The sequence below is a fragment of the Buteo buteo genome, chromosome 1, assembly GCF_964188355.1.
Source record: "Buteo buteo chromosome 1, bButBut1.hap1.1, whole genome shotgun sequence".
NCBI classification, from domain to species: Eukaryota; Metazoa; Chordata; class Aves; order Accipitriformes; family Accipitridae; genus Buteo; species Buteo buteo.
Window position 1 is genome coordinate 16,082,212 of NC_134171.1, and position 20,958 is coordinate 16,103,169.

Genomic DNA, 20,958 nt, shown 5'->3' on the forward strand with positions numbered 1-20,958 from the left:
GTCTCTGCCAAGGCCAAGGGATGAGTTCCTGGATCCCCAAGTTTTGTGACAAGATGAGTAGAGCCTGCTTAGCGGATGATATTTGAGAGCAAAAAAAGATTACTGTTGCAAATAGCTTTAATACACAGACTTATTTGATTTTTTTTCTGTAACCAGGAAGAAATCTTCGAGGGCAGATGGAGCCTTGACCTGCCTGTGAGAGGAAAGCCCACCTGTGTGGCCATGGCTGCGACTCATGGTACGGCTCTTTGTGCTGCACTCTTCCATGGTAACGAGGGAAGGGAGAGAAGTGCTAAAGCTTTCTTACCTCTTCACAAGCAATCAATGACTAATTGATGCAATATGGTTGGGATTGTTATTGGCATCTAAGGGTTGGACATCTAATTCCTGCTACCGTGATTGATGATCTCAGCATATCTTTTTTTTTTTTTCCTTTTTTGAGATGTAGGTTCCTGCCTGCTAGAGAAATACCACTTCATTTCTCCATTCAGATGAAAAATGTTAGAATCAGTGACTGTGCTCCCTTTAATAGACTTTTTACTTTGCTGTTTGTTTTTGACTGGAAAATACATGTTTTTGCTATTTGTGTACAGGGAGATGGAGAAAAACGTAATGGAGGCTTGTTCTCCAGAAAGAGCACAAGAGATTATACACTCTTTCACTTTTGCCTAAATGTAATTTTAATGGTAAGGTAAAATGGTACAGCTTAAACATGAAAGCAGAGTGAGTGGATACACGAAAGCATGACACCTTTTATATCAGCAGTCTTTGCTGACTGCAGCAAGGTGAAATCAAGGTGGAGGCATTGCATAAATGGGATGCATGAAGCCTAAAGTAGAGCTGATGGACTGAATTTTGCTTTAATTTATACCTAGTGTAGTTCCATTGAAGTCAGCAGGGAGATGGATCAAAGCAGGACTTTGCTGTTAAATAATAGGGTGCTCAAAATTGCTCATGCCATCATTTTTGCAACCTTGGTTGTAATCCTCAAGTAAAAATTAGAGTTATTGTATCTAGTACAAAAATAGTATTTTCCATGGAAATTTTTGAAAATGTTGTTAAGGAAAATAATTTAAAGTAAAAAAACGAAAGAATTTCAAAAGGGAAATTTGGGCTTTTGACTTATTCTTTTGTGTTGGGGGTGCCACATGTTCAGGTGCCGAGGGATGCTGAGTCACCTTCCAACAGCATTCTTTTAGGAGAGGTGGGGTGGAGGCAGGGAGTGAGATGGGTTATTTTGTTCGTGTTGACCTACTTTCTGTGCTTGGTTCCCTGTACAGCTGGGCAATTAAGAGAGCTCTATCCGAAGTCATTGGTGAGGCGGGAGAGTGCAGAGAAGGCGGGTGTGAAGGAGCTGTAGGTGGAACCCACCACTCTGCTGGGTCCGGCTGCGAATCGAGGCGGTGGGTCCGATGCAGTCAAGGGTGTTCCCCCATTCCCAGTCCACTGCAGATCCCACTGGATAGCCCAGCAGTACGCCTGGGATCCTTGCCTGGCTCTTCATCGAGCAGGGAGAGAGGGGGAGAGTGTTGCCCACCAGAGGCTGGTCCCACAGTGAATGCAGGCAGTGTGCCTGAATGGGAGTCCGGAGGTTTCCTACCTGCCCAGAGGATTGCCCCAAACTATTGCACTTCAAGGCCAAGGGCAGCCCTTGGGACTCGTTCTGAAGAAGGGGGAACATGGGAGAAAAAAAGTCTTCAGTGAAACAGCAGAAATAATAATGCTTGCTCAAAATCTTTCCTCCTCACTTATTGATCTGCAGAAAGATGATAGGAATTTAATGTCTTTAAGATTCGTGCTTTTCTGCCAGATTTCATTAAAATTGGCCAACCGTTTCAAAAGTTATGGGGCAGGGGTTGGAGAAAGCCTGACAAATAGCGAAATAATTGTTTCCTGGGGAAAAAAAAGAATAGAAGCCTGGATCCGCTAGGATATATTGTGTGTGGAGATAACCAGCTCTGAATATATTCAGAGACCAGCTGCTTTCTGAATAGGAACTGATGTAGGAGTCAGACAAGGGGAAACAATCTCAGACTAGCGCACCCGCTCACTCACGCTGGGGAGTGTGAGAAATGCAAGGTTTCCTATTTAATTTGTTTTACCAGAGGAAAATGGGAAGTCAGGGAAAAGTATTAACAGTATTACCAATGCTAACCCAAAACATTCAAGCATCCCAAGTTTGATCCTACAGTAGGAAGAGGGCATTTTTAAAATTTATTCTCAGAAATGTCTACAAGAGTAAGAAATCTGAATGTATTGGTGTTTTTTAGCTTTCATTTGCTTCTAGCAAGGTTTGAAACCTTCCTGAAATGGAGATGTGTGATGTTTGCTCCAGCAATGGGATTTGTAAAAAAACATTGAACATTTTTTGTGCTCAGTAGAAAGGAGTTGTTGAGGCTGTAAAGGAGGAAAACAACTTTGCAAGAACCTTTTTCTCCTGTTTTAAGAGTATGCTGACTGGAAGGAGGACGAGTGGCTGAAGCACAGCTACTGTCACACAGCTGCTGGATCCAGCCGGCTTGCCTGCAGCCCCTTCTGAGCACAGAGGGCAAGACTGCTTTGTCTGCAGCCTCTTCTGCAGATGTTGCCTCAGGTATCATGAACCTGTCCTTTTTTTATTTTACCCCATGGTCTTTGTTGCTGTGTGTTAATGATCATCACCTGACTGGCTTTGTTAATGTCATACAGCTTGTTTTGTAAGAGTAATTCTTAAGAGAGCAGCATTGCACTTCAGTGGATTTATTGTGTAGTTAGAAATATCTTAAAGCTATCTCCATTTGCCGCAGGCTCTTTTAACCAGCTGTATGGTATGCTTTACATAAAGACAGTTTTAATTTCTTTCTCATTATATACTGACTTAAAAAGCATATTCTTCACTTTTATCAGTAAGGTGCTGGGAAAATTTCGGGCAATGCCCCTCTCTTCTGTGTGTTGTTATGTGACAGTGGATCAACGAAAGGAAACCTGATCATCCAAAGTGCCTGCTTGCTCAGGGTTCTCCAAAATATCTTAGCAGTTCAAACTTCAAGAAAGGCAGGTTTAGAGAAAGAATGAAAGGCTTAGAGAATTAAAATACAAACTGTATGCCAGTAACCCTCTGCTCTCCTCCACGGCCTAAGCAATACCTGCTCCTCAGTCCTAAGGACTCTTGAGCAAGAACCCGCTCTCCATCTCTCTGTCTTTTGTCATTGCAGTAACACCACTGTTTCCAGCTAGTGCCAGTAGACGTTTTTGTAGAGGGAAGGAAGTGCTTCTGCATGTGGCAGGGGCCAAAGTGTTTTTTGGCCTGCTGAAAACATCTGTGTCAGGTTCAGAGGCTGGTAACTGGGGCTCCTAGCTTGAGAAAAGAGGACAACTCTCCTTGGCCTTCAGACTGCTGCCCTCAAGTGATACACACAGTGGGATGTTTTGCAGTGTTTATCGCTGATAACAAAATATTCCAGTCCTGCCAAGGCTGCTGGCATCAAAAGAAATCGTCTAAAGTGGTTTCTCAGTCTGAATGTCGAGTATAGATGGAAATTTATTTCCATGACTCTCTGTAAGTCTGCAGTCCTTTCCCAGGACTGTTTGATTTCTCTTGTGAGAAAACAGAGTCTGAAGTTTTCCAGTTTTGATTGTATTTACTTCTGTCCATTAATGAAAAAAGCACCAGCTTCCAACTCTCCCTCCACTGAGACAGAATGAATAATTGCTCACATTGGACAAGGGTACTTTAGTCTCTTTACTTCTTGCTTTCTAAAGTAACAAGGAGGGAAACCATGAAGCTGTGTAGTCATTGAGAGTGCTAAAGGGGAAAGGAGCTTCTCAGGACTAGTGCTACAAAGTCCTGCCTCCAAGCCAGTCTGTTAGATTGTCCCACAGTCTATCTATTCATACGAACAGAACAACTCTCTGTATCCTGGTCTGTGCGTCTCTCCTGGAGTGAGCTCGGGAGGTATTTTTTTCAGCTTTGATTACCAAGTGGTTGTTAAAATCAGCTTTATTTAAAAACTTATACACAGATCCCCTTGGCAAGATCTGGAAATTTTTTTTTGTCATTTAAAATATCTTCCTGTACTTGCTTGTTTCAGCCAAATTCATGATTTACTGCTTGTTGAAAAGAGTCTGAAGGGACAAGATTATCACAAATACAATGTACACACACTCCCCATAAACTAAAATCCTATACAGCATAACAGAACTTTCTTTACAAGCCTGCAATATAATATCTCAAGAGAGGAAGGGAGTCAGGAGAGAGTTACATGAACTTTCAAAACTCAGTAAAGGCTGGTAATAGTGAAAGTTTGTGAAACCTACCATTCCCCAAAAACATCTATAACACTAGATTATGCCTTGACTTTTCCTGCCGCAGTTCCCCTGATTGTATCGGTAGAGTACTGCATGTAAATTGGAGTGGGATTTTACCTTATGTATAGCAGAGGAAGGAAGGACAGAGTTGCCATATGCCGAATTTCTCATTTTGCCTGAGGGACGGATTAAAATAACTTATTAGACAAGTAATCCAAACCTCTGGGGCAGCTGAAAATATTTCTAGATTCTCCTGGGATGTGTATTATAGATTACTCCTCTGATATTAAAACACTCAGAGTAAATGGGGGGGGCTCCCATGTCTGTTTCCTCTGTAGAGCTATTCTCAAATTCTCTTCCTGTCACAAAATAGCAGAGAGAGTCTTCCGACTAAGAATTTCAAAGATAGATCCTTCTTTCCTTCCTTCCTTCCTTCCTTCCTTCCTTCCTTCCTTCCTTCCTTCCTTCCTTCCCTCCTTCCCTCCTTCCCTCCTTCCTTCCCTCTGTCCATCCCTCTTTCTCTGTCTCTCCCCCTATCTTTTTAAACTCCAGTTTAACTGCAGTTAGAACTTGCTTCTCACAATTACATTTTATTGAAATACTGCTCTGTGTAATTGCGGTGCTATTTGAGATGGGTATTTGCACTAGCATATGGGCAAGCTAGGAAAATGTAAATAGTGCATTAAATGAACAGGGATTTTGGATAATTTAAAAATATTAATTTTATGCTTTTTTGGATCCTTTTGCTCATGGGCAGACAAAGGAAACTTAAATTATGGATACTAAAATTATTCCATATACTCATCTAGGCTTATTCTTCCATTCTTCAAACCAGCTCCCCACAGACACATTTGTATAAACAGAAGCATGCTAATTAAAATTGCCAGGGAGACATGATCTATTTAAAGTCTCAAAGCACAATTTTACTTTTAGGCTTCATATTGTGATAGTGTAAAAGAGCAAAGTTTCTTTTCAAGGTTTAAATATAATGAAGCGCAAATTTTTAAGTATGTGCTATTTGGCTGCATGCTGCTCTTATCTCCGCTAACATGCACCTGATTTCCTTTTCTATCTTGCCTTTGTTCGTTGTTAAATCTCCAGTGGTCTTTCATGTTTTTTAAAGGACTGCAAAACTCATTAAAACTTTGCAATTGTTTATTTCCTTGTGCTTTCTCATTTAACCCTCCTTTCACAGTTCCCTCAGTTTGACATAAAGTAACAAACTTTAAACAGTTAGCATATACTACTGTCTATACTGATTGTGTTTATGTGTCTATTTATTATAAGTCTATTTACTTCTTCTGCCAATGTATAGGCTTAGATCTGATTTTTTTTTTTTTTTTTGAATCTAATATATTAATTTTCCAAACAAGGACCATATAATTCCATTTCTTCTGGTCCATAACAGTGGTCGTCACTTTTTTTTTCCAGGATGACAGTTCTGTTATGGTTTTTCTCCTTATGTCTTCTCTAAGATGCTGTGTCAAAGTCCTCCCTTGGGGACACTTGTGTAACTCAATAGCTAAGTATATTTTAACCTAATTTCTTAGGTTTTCAGAGGAAGAAGCTCTCCAGCATTTATATAAAGGGGCACATTCGCTCCTGTAGCCTGAATATTTGAGCCAGAAAACTTAAATTTGTTGTTTAGGAAAGTGTTCCCACATTCCCTGTAACAAGAGGTGGTGGTAATCCACAGAGCTCATCCAACCTTTCTCAGCCCCAAATTCACCTCCACGACACAGCTCTCTGTTTGTGCAGTGGTGCGTGACTTACGCATTTTGGCTAGACTCTCTGAAGCGGGCAGAATTTTGAGGCCTTCATAAAAACCACATATAATAGCCAATTTGGGATTTGTGTGCCACTTGCTGCAAAATGGCAATTCAGAGACAAGCATCAACAGCTTGTTTAGTGGGTGATAAGTCTGTTGGCTGGGGGGGCAAGAGGAAGCAAGAGAGTAGGTGAATGAATGACTAATACGTACCTATCCAAAATAACTAACTTGCTTAGAAGTCATGAACACAAGTTGGTGCTGGGAAACCTGCAAGTTCAGTACATACGCTTGTGCCTGCAGCACAGAAAAGTTCTTTTCACTTGGAGCATTATTGCAGCAATGTTTTTTTTCAGAAGAATAAATTGTTTTCTGACAATTTGGGAACTCCTGGTTTTGCTTAACCCATGTGTGAAGCTCATGGCATTGCAATGCCTAGCTCACTTCCCTTTGGATTTGAGATGTGTATTTTAAAGTAACTGACACGAACTTGATCCAATTTACTTTACATGCAGTCTAAAAGCATTTTCTTGAAAGAATTTGTTAGTAGCCTCTACCTCTCTGCTCTCCTGGTTGAAGTGCAGGGTGAATCCGTTGCTGTTGCTCCAGATTATTGGACACCAGCCACAACTTTTTGATCCTCTAGTTCCATGAAGTTCTGACTTTGGCACTGAAGCTGACTTAAGGAATTTAAGGAGTTCCTGCCAAGTCAGATTGCTTGTTCCTACATCTGCGTCACTGTTTTACCTGCCATCACACAACTGCTAGTGGGTCTTTGGTGTAGGCCAAATCTCTGAACTGAGGCAGGTTAAAAAAGTCTTCCCCCTCTCCGCAGAAAAGAAGCCTGAATCAATTTATTGATTCAGCTTACAATGTGGATCTGCACCAGGCAAAACTCTGTTGTGCTGCAGGCACAGGGGTAGGAACTGTGGCTGAGATGTGAGAGGCAGGGGGGGACACCTTAGGACAGTGAGTAGGTTGGCACAGTTCCTGCGGCATGGTAGAATGCAGAGGTTAGGGGGTAATGACACGGTAATAGTCCACTGTCCTGGTTTTGGCTGGGATAGAGCTAATTTTCTTTCTAGCAGCTGGTATAGTGCTATGTTTTGGATTCACTATGAGAAGAATGTTGATAACACACTGATGTTTTCAGTTGTTGCTCAGTAGTGTTTATACCAACTCAAGGATTTTTCAGCTTCTCCTGCCCAGCCAGCAAGAAGGCTGGAGGGGCAGAAGAAGTCGGGAGGGGACACAGCCAGGGCAGCTGACCCAAACTGGCCAAAGGGTCCATACCATTTGATGTCATGCCCAGTATATAAACTGGGGGGAGTTGGCCTGGGGGTGCAGATCGCTGCTCAGGAACTAAGCGGGCATCGGTCAGTGAGTGGTGAGCAATTGCACTGTGCATCACTTGTTTTGTATATTGCAATTCTTTTATTATCATTATTGTCATTTTACTATTGTTATTATTATCATTCTTATTTTCATCCTTCCAGTCCTATTGAACTGTTCTTATCTCAGCCCACGAGTTTTACTTTTTTTCCCCCCGATTCTCTCCCCCATCCCACTGGGCGGGGGAAGTGAGTGAGCAGCTGTGTGGTGCTTAGTTGCTGGCTGGGGTTAAACCACGACATCCGCACAAGGTCTTCGGGGGCTGTACAAAAGTAATGTCTCTCCAGACATGCTTTAAGTTTCTTTGTGTGGCTTTGGCTGTGTGCTAGGAGCCAGGCAAACCCACATGGCCCTGGTCCTGTGGCCAGTGGCCTCTTGCAATTACCCCATAGCACATCAGGCTGGATTTTCAGTTTTGCGGAAAACTGTGACATTTTGCTTTCAATTCAACCCTGAATGAAAAATACATTTCAAAAATTTAAGAAAAAAAAAAGCATGTTGAAATTTGTATTTTAGGGTTTATATTTTTACATGTCTGTGATAGTGTGTGCAATGCATGTCTTGAAAAAGACTATTGTGTTTCAGAAAGAAAACAAAGCAAATATTTTCTTGATTATTTATTCTTTCTTGTCAATATGGAAAGGAATTAGCAGTATAACAGAATGATGCCTGATGTCCCTGGTAAAGTAAGAGGCACTGCTTGGATGTAGTCTGGTTTCCTCTAGATCTATTCAGAAGTGATCAGCTTCGGTGTTTAAGAAGATGTGAGCTCTGGTTTGAAGCTTCTTCTGTGGTTGAGGTATTTATAAGGTCCCCGTTCTGTGTGGATGCTGTGGTAGCTTGTGAGGGGTGACAAGCCGCAACCCCTCTCAGAGCACAAAGGGTGTCCCCCCCTCCCCGCTCTTACCCTCCGTTCGTTGGGGAACGCAGTGCGGTACAGGCCGTGTGTTTCCAGGTGGCTACAGCCACACCAGGTGCGTTTGCAGCCCTCTCTGGTGTGGTGGGGAGCCTCCGAGCTTATCCGAGACGGAGCAGCAGCGTGCCCCTGGCTGCGGTCCAGCGCTGCCTCCTGTCTCCACCAACCACCTCGCCTGGGGCCCTCATGCCACCGTAGGGTCCCATCGATCAGGTGTTCCCCCTCACTTGGACAATTGGTAGATGAAAAATTGGACATGACCCAGCAAAGTGCGCTTGCAGCCCAGAAAGCCAGCTGTATCCTGGGCTGCATGAAAAGGAGTGTGACCAGCAGGTCGAGGGAGTTGGTTCTCCCCTTCTACTTCCCTCTCATGAGACCCCACCTGCAGTACTGCATCCAGCTCCGGGGTCAAGAAATACATGGACCTGTTAAAGAAGTCCAGAGAAAGGCCATGAAAATGGCCGGAGGGCTGGAACACCTTTTCTAGCAAGAAAAGCTGAGAGATTGGGGTTGTTCAGCCTGGAGAAGAGAGGCTCCAGGTGACCTTATTTCGACCTTTCAATACTTGAAGGGGGCTTATAAGAAAGACAGAGATATAGACTTTTTACCAAGGCTTGTAGTGAACAGGACAAGGGACAACGATTGTAAACTAAAAGAGAGTAGGTTTAGGTTGGACATAAGGAAGAAATTCTTTACGATGAGGTTGGTGAGGCACTGGAACAGGTTGCCCAGAGAGACCGTGGATGCCCCATCCCTGGCAGTGTTCGTGGCCGGGTTGGATGGGGCTTTGAGCAACCTGGTCTGGTGGAAGGTGTCCCTGCCCATGGCAGGGGGGTTGCAACTAGAGGATCTTTAAAGGTCCCCTTTCACCCAAACCATTGCATGACTCTATGATAATATAAGCTCATCAGCCAAAGCTGACAGAATCAGAGACCTGCTGGCTGAATACATTTCTTGTTCTGTCAGCTGTTTTCTTCTGCGGATAAAGTAGACGGCTTTGGGGTTTTACGAGTACACGTCTTGGTTTGGCTGGCGAGGCAAGGTAAGAGCAAGGGTGGGATCCTGACCCTGCTGAAATCAGCGGCAAAATCCCCGTTGATTTTGGCAGAGCCTGGATTTCACTGCAAGCGCTTCTTTTTCTCATCCCCGTTGCTACCCTCCGTTTGGTCAGCAGGTGGCAATCTCTACTTTTCGTCTGAACTTCAGAAAAGTTCTGTGTGCGCAACACCAACTCTTCTTTTTGTCCAAATAGCTGTTTCTGCTTTGCATCGGGTGTTCTGACTGCGAGCTGGGCGAGATCTCATTCCAAATCTCTCTTAACATTTAAACGCTTGCTTAGTCATCAAAGTATTTTTAAAAGCAGAACTTAGAAAGCCTATTGCTTTACAAGTCAGAGTTGTTCCTTTCCCATCCCCAGCTCTCAATTACAGACAGGAACTCCCACAACTCAAAGCTGAGCCGTATAAATTGAGTTGTGTGTATCGTATCTTTTACTGTGAACCGTAGACATTAATTAATATGCCAGTACTCAGACCTCATAAACTTGCATGTTCTAGCATCCGGACTTAATGTCACATTAATATTTCAAATGAATCTTGTAAACGGATGATGGAACGAGAAAAAAATACAGGTATTTCCATGCCTGTTGTTACGTGTTTGCCTCACTTATTAGGTCCAAGCAATCTAATGTCCTTTCCTTGTGGAACAATTGGCCAATAACATACCCAAGGTCAGCCAGTCCTTGAGCTCTCTGCTGTGTAAGTGCCAGTCTGCAAAGCAGCTCTATCTAAGGCTATTTCAGTATTGACATCCCCTCTCCCTGCCCCGTTCTGAGACCTCTTTTGCATACCAAAATGTACAGCAGTGCATGGTTTCATGTGAAAATGAATGAATAGTGATTTCTTTGCCTAAGCTTTGTGGGAAATTTGAATTTTTCTTTGAAATTGAGACATATGTAAGTCTTTTCACAATAGGTATTTTGATTTTAGCCTTGCTGTCTGAGAGACACAAGCAAACTAAAATACCTTGTTGGTTGCTTGTCTATTGGCAGTGGCAAGAAAAAAGAAGTTTTTCATTGTCTAACTGTCATTTGCTCTGGACTATTAATACCTAGAATCTGCTATTTAAATATTGGTCTGTATTCTGACAGCTTGAGGAAATTTGATGAGGATTATTAGGAAATTAAGTTAAGTAACAGTTAAGTTAAACAATTACGCTAAGGGCATGCAGTCCACCAGAACAAATGAACCTGCACAGATTCATTACGTCTGTTGGTTGAAAGCAGAGTATGAAACATTATTTTTGTTCAGTTAAAGAAGTACAGTGATAGTTTTGTGGAGTTTGTGTAGCTACAGTAACAGATAAAGAAAAAGGTGCGGGTCGTTACATTTTCGAGTGTAACCTCTCAGAGAGCTGCTATTTTTAAGAACCGCATCTACTTTGTTTATGACCTGCCTCATCGTTCCGCCTGTGCCCGGGTGTATTTATGCACTGCTCGTGATGACACCCAAGCATCACTGACAGCTCGGGAAGCACCGTCTGCTTTCACCACAGGCGGGCAGCTGGAGGTTTCATGCCGGAGCGGAGTCACCCAGGTTTAGGGTGAAATAAGAGCCTGCCGTTAGCCCCTGACAGCCTGCAGACAAACTGGGCATTGCATCGCCCTTGAGTCCTCTTAGCTGTGCTGGGAGCTGCCTTGCAATTTCCATATTGTCCCTTAGGTAATTGTTCCAGGTGCTCGGATGCCATGGTGACGACTTCTGTCAAGACAGATAAGTAGGAACGGTTGCTGACTTAAAACCAGTGGGATATTCAGGCCTGGAAAAACTGCTGTTCTGAGGCAGCACTTGAACAACAGATGTTTTAAAATACACATTTTGGCTGGAGAGGTTCTGCAGTCTCTGTCCTTGGAGGTTTTCAAGACCTGGCTAGATAAAACCCTGAGCAACCCGGTCCAACCTCATGACTGACCCAGCTTTGGTGAGGAGGTTGCACTGGAGCCCACTGGAGGTCCCTTCCAGCCCGAGGGGTTGCGATCGCAGCCGGACTGCTGCATTGCCTCGAGGCTTGAGCCTGGTCAAGCCCTGTTGTGCCTCTACAAGCCCTGGCCCTAAGAGTTACACTTCTGCAAGTACTATTCGTTTCTGAGGCGCACTTCGGATAACAGTTAACTTTCAGGAGTTCTGTGAGCTGTTACCTCACATTATTGCTGGGGGAACCATGGAAAAGGTGACCCTGGCTGAAGCCCCACGGAGGCCTCCATGAGGGCTGCGGTCAGGATTTGGTAATGCAGCTGGAGAAGGAACTGTTTTCCCACCCCAGATTCGTTTCCTGTTTTGTACTAGAGTGAAACCAGGACATTTCAAAGGAAAGATAAAGACCTTTTTTTCCAGAGTCAAGAATAACTAATAACTAACTGGGAAGGGCACTTAGGGAACATAAGAGGCAAGGTTAACATCTCTGGACCAATGAGGCACACCACAGATCTTTTGACCTTTGAGTATTCTGGGTTTGTCTAGTCTTTTTCTAGTGGTGACCAGAAGTTTTTACAGCTTCTACAAACTTCTTTGGGTTTCTACCCCCAAAACAATTTAGTCCTATTAAAATTCTCCCTTGTTGTTAATCTGGCTTTTTATCAGAATATGCTGTTTATTAAATTCCATAACCTCATCTAGTTGGGAAACAGCAGCTCCTAATTGTGAACTGAAAGCATTAGACAACATAGTGTCTTTCTTTTGGGAATAGCATTGTCTGAACTGAGTGCCTGATGTAGGTGAAAATCACAGTTCACTCGAACTAGCAACTGCTGTTATCAGTGAATGAAATCCAGACACCGCAGAGTCTAGCAGAGTTTGCATTCAGTTGAATTAGCATCCCTTAAACTCAAGTCTTGCTCTATTTCTAGTTCGCCTACAGACATTTAATGCTGTAATAATTTCCTCTAAGAGTAAAAAGACAAAACATTCCTTTTCTTGTTGGAACAATTTGCCTGTAATGCAAAGCAGAACAACCCAAAACAACTGCCCTTGTCTTTCACAGGTTTTTTTTTTTTCCTATTTTTTTGTTTTTAATATTTTCCTTTTGAATGTACTCCTTGGTACAAGAACGTTCCCTCCAAAACTTAAATAAAATAACTATAATCATCCAGTCATCTTTTTCCAGCAATTTGTTCATGCAGTTACTCTGCCTAAGTAGTAGATCAGATTCAAAACCTAACTGCCTGCAGTGTTTCACTTTCAAGATGGCATCAGGTTGACAAAGGTGTTTCAGGATGTTGTGAGCTCCAACTAAATGTGCAATAAATGGCCACAGATTTTTCTCTGATATTTGGATCTAAGAAAGGCAAAGTGGGGTATAATAAAACAGGCTCATGAAGAATAGATGCTGCTGGACTTCTCTGATGTCACCCCTTGATAAGAGCAAACTTTTGGTATGGTCCCAAAGTGGAAGGTGCTGGAGTAGAGGCTACCTGAGGGAACTGGAGGGCATAGAACACGGCAACACTTGTCAGTGCTGGGAAAGGATGTATCAGAGAGAGAATGCAATATTGTTCATGGGGCTTTTCCTATTTCATACCTTCATTAATACTTTGAAACATAAGGGAACATGCTGGCTGGCTGGAGTTGGGAAGCACTGTTCATACAGAAAAAGGCTGGGATATAAGATGGAAATGAGGACTGGAGTAAGAGGAATGGTACGAAATTCAGCAGTTCAAAATGCAATGTTATGTAATTCTTCTGTACTCGTGGTAGTTATAATGAGAAAATGCCTGAGGAGGAGAAAGATCTAGGCATACTACCTGAATGGATCATGAATCCAGTCTTCTAATATGATGAATCTGTGAAAAAACCCCTGTATGTCCTGCATCAAAAAGGTGCTTCCAGTGGAGACAGGTAATCCTCTAGAAGAATTAAAGCCTGGAAGGGAATATGATTGTTCTGTATAGCTACATGGCTGTAATACTTCTGTGGCTGGTTCAAAACACTGCTGTAGTTTTCCTTTAGAAATGATGCCATTGAGAACTCGAGCCCCATATTTTTGCGGAAAGCTTAATAGAGCCAGTTGCCTGTGAAAAGGGACAGATTTGCTCCATGATTTACTAACTATTCCTTTTTTGGAACATGTTCAGGAAACTTTGCAAGATGAGCCTTGCAGAGTTTCATGAAAATTTCTGTCCCACAGGACAAGAGCAGTTTGGCTAAGCATGAGGTTCATTAACTTTTGGGTGACCTTTTCACAGTAGATACATGGCTGTTGCAGAAGCAGGTAATGAAATGCTGATAATTTTGCAAAACCCAGAAAACATTCCATAAATGTGGCTAGAGGCAACAATGCGAAATCTGAAAAAATAGGTTTCCTGCTTCTAACTTATAGTTAAAAAATAAAGCTGAATACAAACACAAATCAAATTGTGCAAGATTATGAATATGATTTAAAGAGAACCAGTGTTGTTGGAGGTTTTGTTTTGTTCTTAGCATGGAGACACAGTATTTTCATTAAATGGATGAATAATAAACAGATTAACCTGTCAGGGAGGAAAATGGCATACTATGCTCAAATTCTGCAGCTATTTTGGGGAAGGTGACAAATGTGTGAATGGAGATTAGGCTGTTTTTCTTTTAACCCTTTTTCCCCCTCCAGCAAATGCCCTGTAACTGCAAGCAGAAAAGGCAAGGCAGGTGCTGCAGAAGGGTGGGGGTAACTGTGGGTGCATGTATTTTCTTTTAATGGGAGCACTTGGTTGTAAATAGGAGGTGACATATCGAGTAAACTGGGATTCCAGGAGCACAGGAACAGAGCAAGCAGTGGTATGGCACATCTGGTTAGGTCCTACTTGGGAAAAGCCTCACAGATCTTATCTTTTGGTAGGGTTTGCCAATATGTGTCTGATAGGTGTCTAGAAATGCACCCCAATGGTTGGTTTTGTCCAAAACTTAAAAATCCGAAGGAATGTCTGTTAGTTCATATAATCAGCTATATGCAACAGTACCATCAGCAAAGTTGCGTTTTCCATCTGAGTCCAAATGAACCAGAAATCATTAAAATACACCAAATCTGATAAAAAAAGTGTATTTTTAAAGTGCTACAGTTTTTAAGTAGAATAGTTATTACAAGTTGAAGTGAGACCTCCAGCCTATTTTTTGTTTGCAATGGGAGTGGGAAAGGGCTGAGAAATTCTGGTCTGACTCATGAACATTTTTACATATAGCTTTTTGGGAACTAAGGCAAAAAAAATACATTTGTCATCCTCTATTCCTATAACAAAAAGTTTCGAAGAGCTATCTTCCATCAGTGAAATTCCATTAAAAGGATCGTAAGTATGTGTGAAGGCTTTGTGGGTTTCGAATTGTCCTGTAGAGTTCAGAGGTCTGCTCTAACATTCGGTAGAGAGATACACAGGGCCTTGGGGCATGGATATTCCTCTGTAAATTCCACAGAATTATCATAACAAGTGCTTAGTGTTTCCACTACTGTAAGATGAAACTCCGACAGCCTGATTATAATCAATCAAATGACTATCATCAAAATACCAATATTTATACTTTTAAAAGTTAGTCTAAAATATATAGCCAATAATCAGAGGTGGGGCTGAGCCATTGTCCCTGACCTCTGGAAGAATTGGGCTGAAGCTCTGTGGATCAGCCTCCTCAACAGATGTTTTCAAGCATGAAAACAATGCATTTAAGGTGGGAAAGAGAGAAAAAGGGATTGTGAAAATCCCAGTGAGCTATCCTAGCTTTCACATTAGTTTATTTGATTTACTTTTTCTGAGTGTTTCTGTGGGGAAAATGGCTAAGAAGCATTGCAGGTGTCATCTTTTGTGACCAGAGCATTTCTGGGTTTTATCTGTAACTTGAATTAATTTTAGAATGGGTTATATAGCGATAATTGGCCCTTTATAACATTTTCCCTGACTTGTTACTCTCCTAGGAACATTTTGGGTTGAATTGGTTACAAAGTGTTAGCAGCCTTACAGAGGGGAGCTTGCAGCTTCCACTATCTCCTTCACAGACGTTTTTCTTGTTATATTGAAGACTCGTGAATTTTATAACCTCTTAATTCAGAGTTCTAAATTGCCACCTTGGAATATTGAAAACAAACCGAACCACATCCAGTCCCTGTGTAAATGCCCTCAGCCACAATTTGTGACTTGAATTTTCTTGGCAAAGTATAGCAAGGGCAAGTCTATATAGATAAATTTAATAAACCTGAGCCTCTCTGCCCCCACAAGTGGGCTATATGGCAATGTTAGTAGCTTGGACATTGATTGCAGTGCTTTAAGCTTTGTCAAGATGCTCTGTAGATCAGAGCTAGTTCATGTTCACACAATTCAAAGTTTTGCCAGTGAATTTCAGGGACTGTAAAGTAAACTTGGGCCAAGCATTTACTTTGGGCTATGTTTGTACCATGTGTTAAGCCTCAGTTTGTGCTCTGGACTTTGGTCCAGCAACAGTGTTGAAGCACTGTTGTTACATCCTGAGATACGGGTCTCAGGTGGGAGGGAATAGGTTCCTAACATATATGGTGCAGATGTAGCTTTTAATATGCTAGAAAACTAGCTCTATGCTGATTGTTGATGCATGTTTATAGATCTGAAATTTGTTTGCATTTGTTTCTTTTTCCTTCTTTACACCAAAACCCAGTTCTGCATTGCAGCCAAGGAGAGCATTTAATGAAACTAAACTGAATTCTGTATTGAGTGTATTGAGTCACTCGCCAGATTAGACCCCAGGGCAAGGACATTGTCTCTTGTACAATGATAGGTAGGTGTAAAACATTTTTTTTAATGCTTTGATTGTTTTATAAAAATAATGCCCAGTTACTACCAGAATGAGATCCTTTAGAAATACACATTGTTAAACAGCTTCCTTAAAAGTTAAGAAAAAGATGCACAAGACATGTTAATATGATGAGTGCTATAAGCATATTTATAAATACTTTGTGATGACAGATCAAATGTCATTTGTGCATGGTGGCAGATGCTTCTCCTTCATTTTTAGGATACATCTGGAGGTGATCACAACCCCCTTAATGTGCGAGAGCAGGGAAGTGGAATTGAACTGGGAGTAGACGAGTGAATGGAGAATAGAAACTCATCAAATACTGTGATGTTGTAATGGACAGGAGTTGGAGAAGACAGAAGAAAGCAGTGGGTGACTGTAAAAAAAAAAATCCTAGCTGGAACAGGATTGTGGATCTCTGCCGTGCGTAAAGGGTGGGGGAGGCTTTTACAAGTCTTGATTTACAGCAAAGAATGAGGGGAATTTTTTTTTACCATCCCATTACTCATGTTAGGAACAGAGAAAGTGAAGTTCATTTTCCTTTTGGAAGTTGTCTCTTCACAGCTGAGAATCCACCCTATGGCTCCCTGCTTTGTTTCCATGCCCTCTGATTCTTATGCTCCAGATTGCAGCCTAGTTGCCTGGCTGAAACTGGAATTAGTCCTCTAACCACAAATAATGTCAGAGAGAATGAGGTTTCGCAGTGTAGTAAACTTACACAGGCAGTGCCAGATGGCTTTTACAGTCCAGTTTGGCCCATGAGCGTTTGCTCGTGCGAGTGCATGTGTGTATTTAAAAAAACAAAAACAAAATCTAGTAGCTGCTGGTAACTGGACCATCTGGTAGCTGTTCCATCCAGTATAATGTCATTTACTTTTTTGCTTTTCAAGCAGGTCTGTTTTTAAATGGCTTATTTTAATCACCAGAAACCACATATGTGCCAGTCAGTCGTCTAGTAGTTCCCAGCACTCTTCCCTCTATGCAGCCTCCTTCTGTCAGCTGGGGTTTTCCCCAAGATGCCACTCACACTGATATCAACTTTGTCTTTTCCCCTAGGCATCTTCCAGTTTTGCACATGTGGTGCATTTTTTTCCAGCAGAAAGCAGTTTCTGTCTCTATCGTTTCCTCTTTGTAAGGCAGAAGTCTATTCTAAATACTCATATCTTTTAGCAAGCACTGTTTGGTCTCGTTCTCTCTTAGGATGAGATCTGATCTCACCTAGCCCCAATGTATGCTTTAAAAATTTAAACAATGAAAGCCAAGTTTCTTATAGCCTTCCCCCTGTGTAGCTGAACTGGTTACAGAGCTGTGCAAGTCCCCAAAGCAGGTGCATGGAAAATCGTGCCTAACTGCCTTTATCAGTGGGGAAAAACATTTCAGTAAGTAGATCAGGAGGAAGGCATAAATGGCCATTGGCTCGATGGTTTCTCCTGTATCATCCCTGAGCAAGCTGAGCACCTGAGGCTTCAGTAAATGCTATTATTTAACTATTTGTGCCATTACCAAATGGATTGAATGGGATTCAGGGTCATGAAGGGAATGGCTAAACTCAGTATGCCTTCCTATTAATCGAACTATTTTCTCTAGCTTCTTCACATCTCGTATGTGCGTTTAGTGTCCATGAGATAGTGTTGTGACATACTTCCTTCTGGTGGAAAAAGCTTCCAAAATGGGGCTTCTACTGTGAACACTTACATTTGTCTTTCCAGATACAGGTAGGGAAAAGGGCTCCCAAATTACCTACCTGCTGTATGTGTGCAGATGCCTTAGCTCTTCCTCCTTGTCTTTAAAAAGCACAGCAGATTTCAGATTCTGCTTATCCTTGAGTAAACACACTGTTGTAGGAAATTTTGTTAATGTGGCACAGGTAATCTATATTTTCTTTTTCCTTTCTCTCTAACTGTAATTTTTATTAGCAAAGTACTGTGAAGGGCTTCTAAACAGGGCTGTACCTTTGGTGTGCTCTCACCCTGCAGTATCCCTGCAGTCACGGCACTGGGCTGTGTGATGCAGAGGTTGTAATGCGCAGTGTTGCTCCTAAGATCTGCTCTCTTGATTTAACAGCTCTGCAATCCTAGCTCACCCATAGGCATGTGTGGGCTATATCTGCCACCCCAGTATAGCTTTCTCAAACTATATGATTTCTAAAAGTGAGCAGGTTGGATGGTGGGTTGAAGTAGAAAAACAAGAAAATGGAAGCCTTCATTTTTAGGCAGTCTCTGTAGGATAGCAGGTAATAATAATCTGAATTTGATACTCTGCTAATATTTTCTCCGTTGTAATCTATTTAGTTTCATTTTAATATATTAATTAATTCTTCAGCTTAGTCAAGGGGTGAGACTGTGTGCCTTTTGACATTTATTCACATGAAATGCATTTCCTAACATGCATTTTTAATTTGTGCCTCCTCTCAAAAGCTAGCATAACTGTGTGTATTCTAGCATTGCAAGCAAAACTAAAATACATGGTTGCAGTTCCACGTTTTATTTTAAACCATATAATATTGTATCTTTTCACAAGAAGACAAAGTTCATGTTGGATGAGTGCATGTTTAGATAATTATAGCTTGAAAAATGTATCCTAGGATGGAACTGTATGAAGTCAGTTTTATAAGCAGGATTCTCAGCAACAGTCTTCACTGTCATTAAAGTACCATGGCATTACTATGAAATAGCAATGCTTTGTTTTCTTACTACTCACAGCATTGTCCAAGACAGTCAACTGTGATCAAGAAAATGGATTGACAACATATTGTATCTATCACACTGTACCACTACTGAGGCTGAAAATTATAGCTGATTGATTTAAGGACAGGATTCATAGGGACTTTAATTTATGAAGAATACTATAGCAGTAACTGTAAGAAAAATACACATAGACTGGTGTGTTTACTGGCACCTGGAAGAAATCTATGGGCACAGCTCCATTGCTTTGTACTGGTGTGAGCTCTTGTCTAGCAACTGCATATGTACATCCCTTTAATCAGAATTTAGTCCCAGTTTTAGAATAGAAAAAACAATGGTGTGAGAAGCCACCAGTTTAAAATGTGCTTCTACTGTTTTTGTGGTATTCATGAGCAAACTACCAGTGGTGTGTGGCCTTAATGTATTGTCAATGACAGTTTCAACAGATGAAACCAAACCTTCAACATCCGCTTTAATAGAGAGCACTTAAAGGGAAAAGATGAGGTTTTCACTAACTCTTTTTGCAAAACATGGTTGCATGCAGAAAAAAAGCAGAGTCAACTGTGGATCTTAAATACATTCTTACATAAGCTCTCAAATGAAATAAAAGATCTTGAAGTAATAATCATATCAATATTTGTTCATCAAATACAAATTTTTCCAGAACTCAGAGAAGGAAACAGTATTTGGCTGATATATCTCTTGCTTCCTTGGTGCTGATGGTTTCATTTACATAGAAGTACTCCAGAATAAAGGCAGCACTGTGTAGCAGGATGTTATCTCTGTGAAATATATAGGAAGCATTATAGTGACACCACTTGCCAAAGAGGGATAAAAAAACTGTGTATGTTTCAGTCCTCCTTAAAAAACAGCAGAGTGTGAACATGTATTGTGTACAGAATTTAACAGCATAAGCCCTGAGGACTATATCTGGGACCTGTCAGCATTCCCCATGGCACTCTTTCACTTGTAGAGTCCCTGAAGGATTAATTCTTTTTTTCTGCCTTATTTAACTTATATTTGCAAAAGCTAGACAAGAGGTTAGACAATAGGCACCCAAGTGCCAGCCAAATATATAGATTTCAAACAAGCTCTTGCATAGCAGTATAGTGGTATAGAATGTTTTCTACCATCTCCAGCTATCCTGAGGACCCTAGCTCCATCGCAGAAACACCAACCCGTTCCCCGTGATGCTTTTCCTGTAGGCAGTGGCAATCCCCTCAACCTGCATGGAAAGGCTTGGCCCTCTGGCCGTTCCAGCAAGTTGCAGAAAACAACAACACCACGAGCCCACATAACCTATATCTTTTCTCTTCCCCAAACCAACCTGCAGAGCCCCAGAGAAAATTCGAGGCTTTGGACCTTGTGCTTCAGACGTCTGATGGCTGGGGTTCAGTTTACATGTAGTGTTAGCTAAAGCTTTGTGATAAAGACTGTGCTCAAGGTTTCGATGTCTCCGGTGTAACAGAACTTCCTACAGATAAAGGTTATGTTTGACTGTGTTGGGAATAGAAATTTCTTGACAGCCTGTCTAAGATTAGACTGAACACCCACAGGAAATGAGGATAATCCCAAACCTACTATCTTCCTCCTCAAGTGCAAGTCTTTGTACTTGTCTAAGTGGCATAATAACATTTAGAGATGATATATAAACTCCTACCGAACACTGAACACATACACATGTACGTGTGTACAGTATTGCAGGGGATGTGGGACTGCCACCTGTCACGTCACCCAGGATGCTGCTGGTTGGAACTCATCTAGAACAGCCAGAGCAATACTGGCCCAGCCCGGCTGGAAGCAGAACTAGAGGGGGTTAGTAAAGAGCACTGTCAGTAATAAACAGCTTAAGAAAAAAATCTCTAAATAAGAGAGACTGGAAGGAATTGACTGTACTTACCTTAAAAAAATAAGAAAAGACATTAAGAAAATAATGCATGGTCTAGAAAAGAGCAAGCAAGGCAGAAAACTCACCTGCCTTCCCCAGTGAGTTCTTGTTCCTTTCCCATAACAGACCTAACACCAACCATTTTGAAAAATACTTATTGAATGTAACAAGAACAGGGCCAGCAGAATACTCAAAAATAACAGTATGAGTGGGGTATAAGAGGCAAATGTGTGGGCAGGTTA

At 41.7% G+C, this 20,958-nt stretch overlaps 1 long non-coding RNA gene across 2 annotated transcripts in view; it reads left to right on the forward strand.

Annotated features, from left to right (window-relative positions):
• The window catches only part of LOC142029032 (uncharacterized), a 47,019-nt gene that overhangs the window by 5,737 nt on the left and 20,324 nt on the right, over positions 1-20,958 (forward strand). For both annotated transcript variants that reach the window (XR_012649785.1, XR_012649788.1), the window contains exons 2-3: positions 157-238; positions 2,448-2,593. This is a non-coding gene — a long non-coding RNA (uncharacterized LOC142029032). The remainder of the gene's footprint in view (positions 1-156; positions 239-2,447; positions 2,594-20,958) is intronic.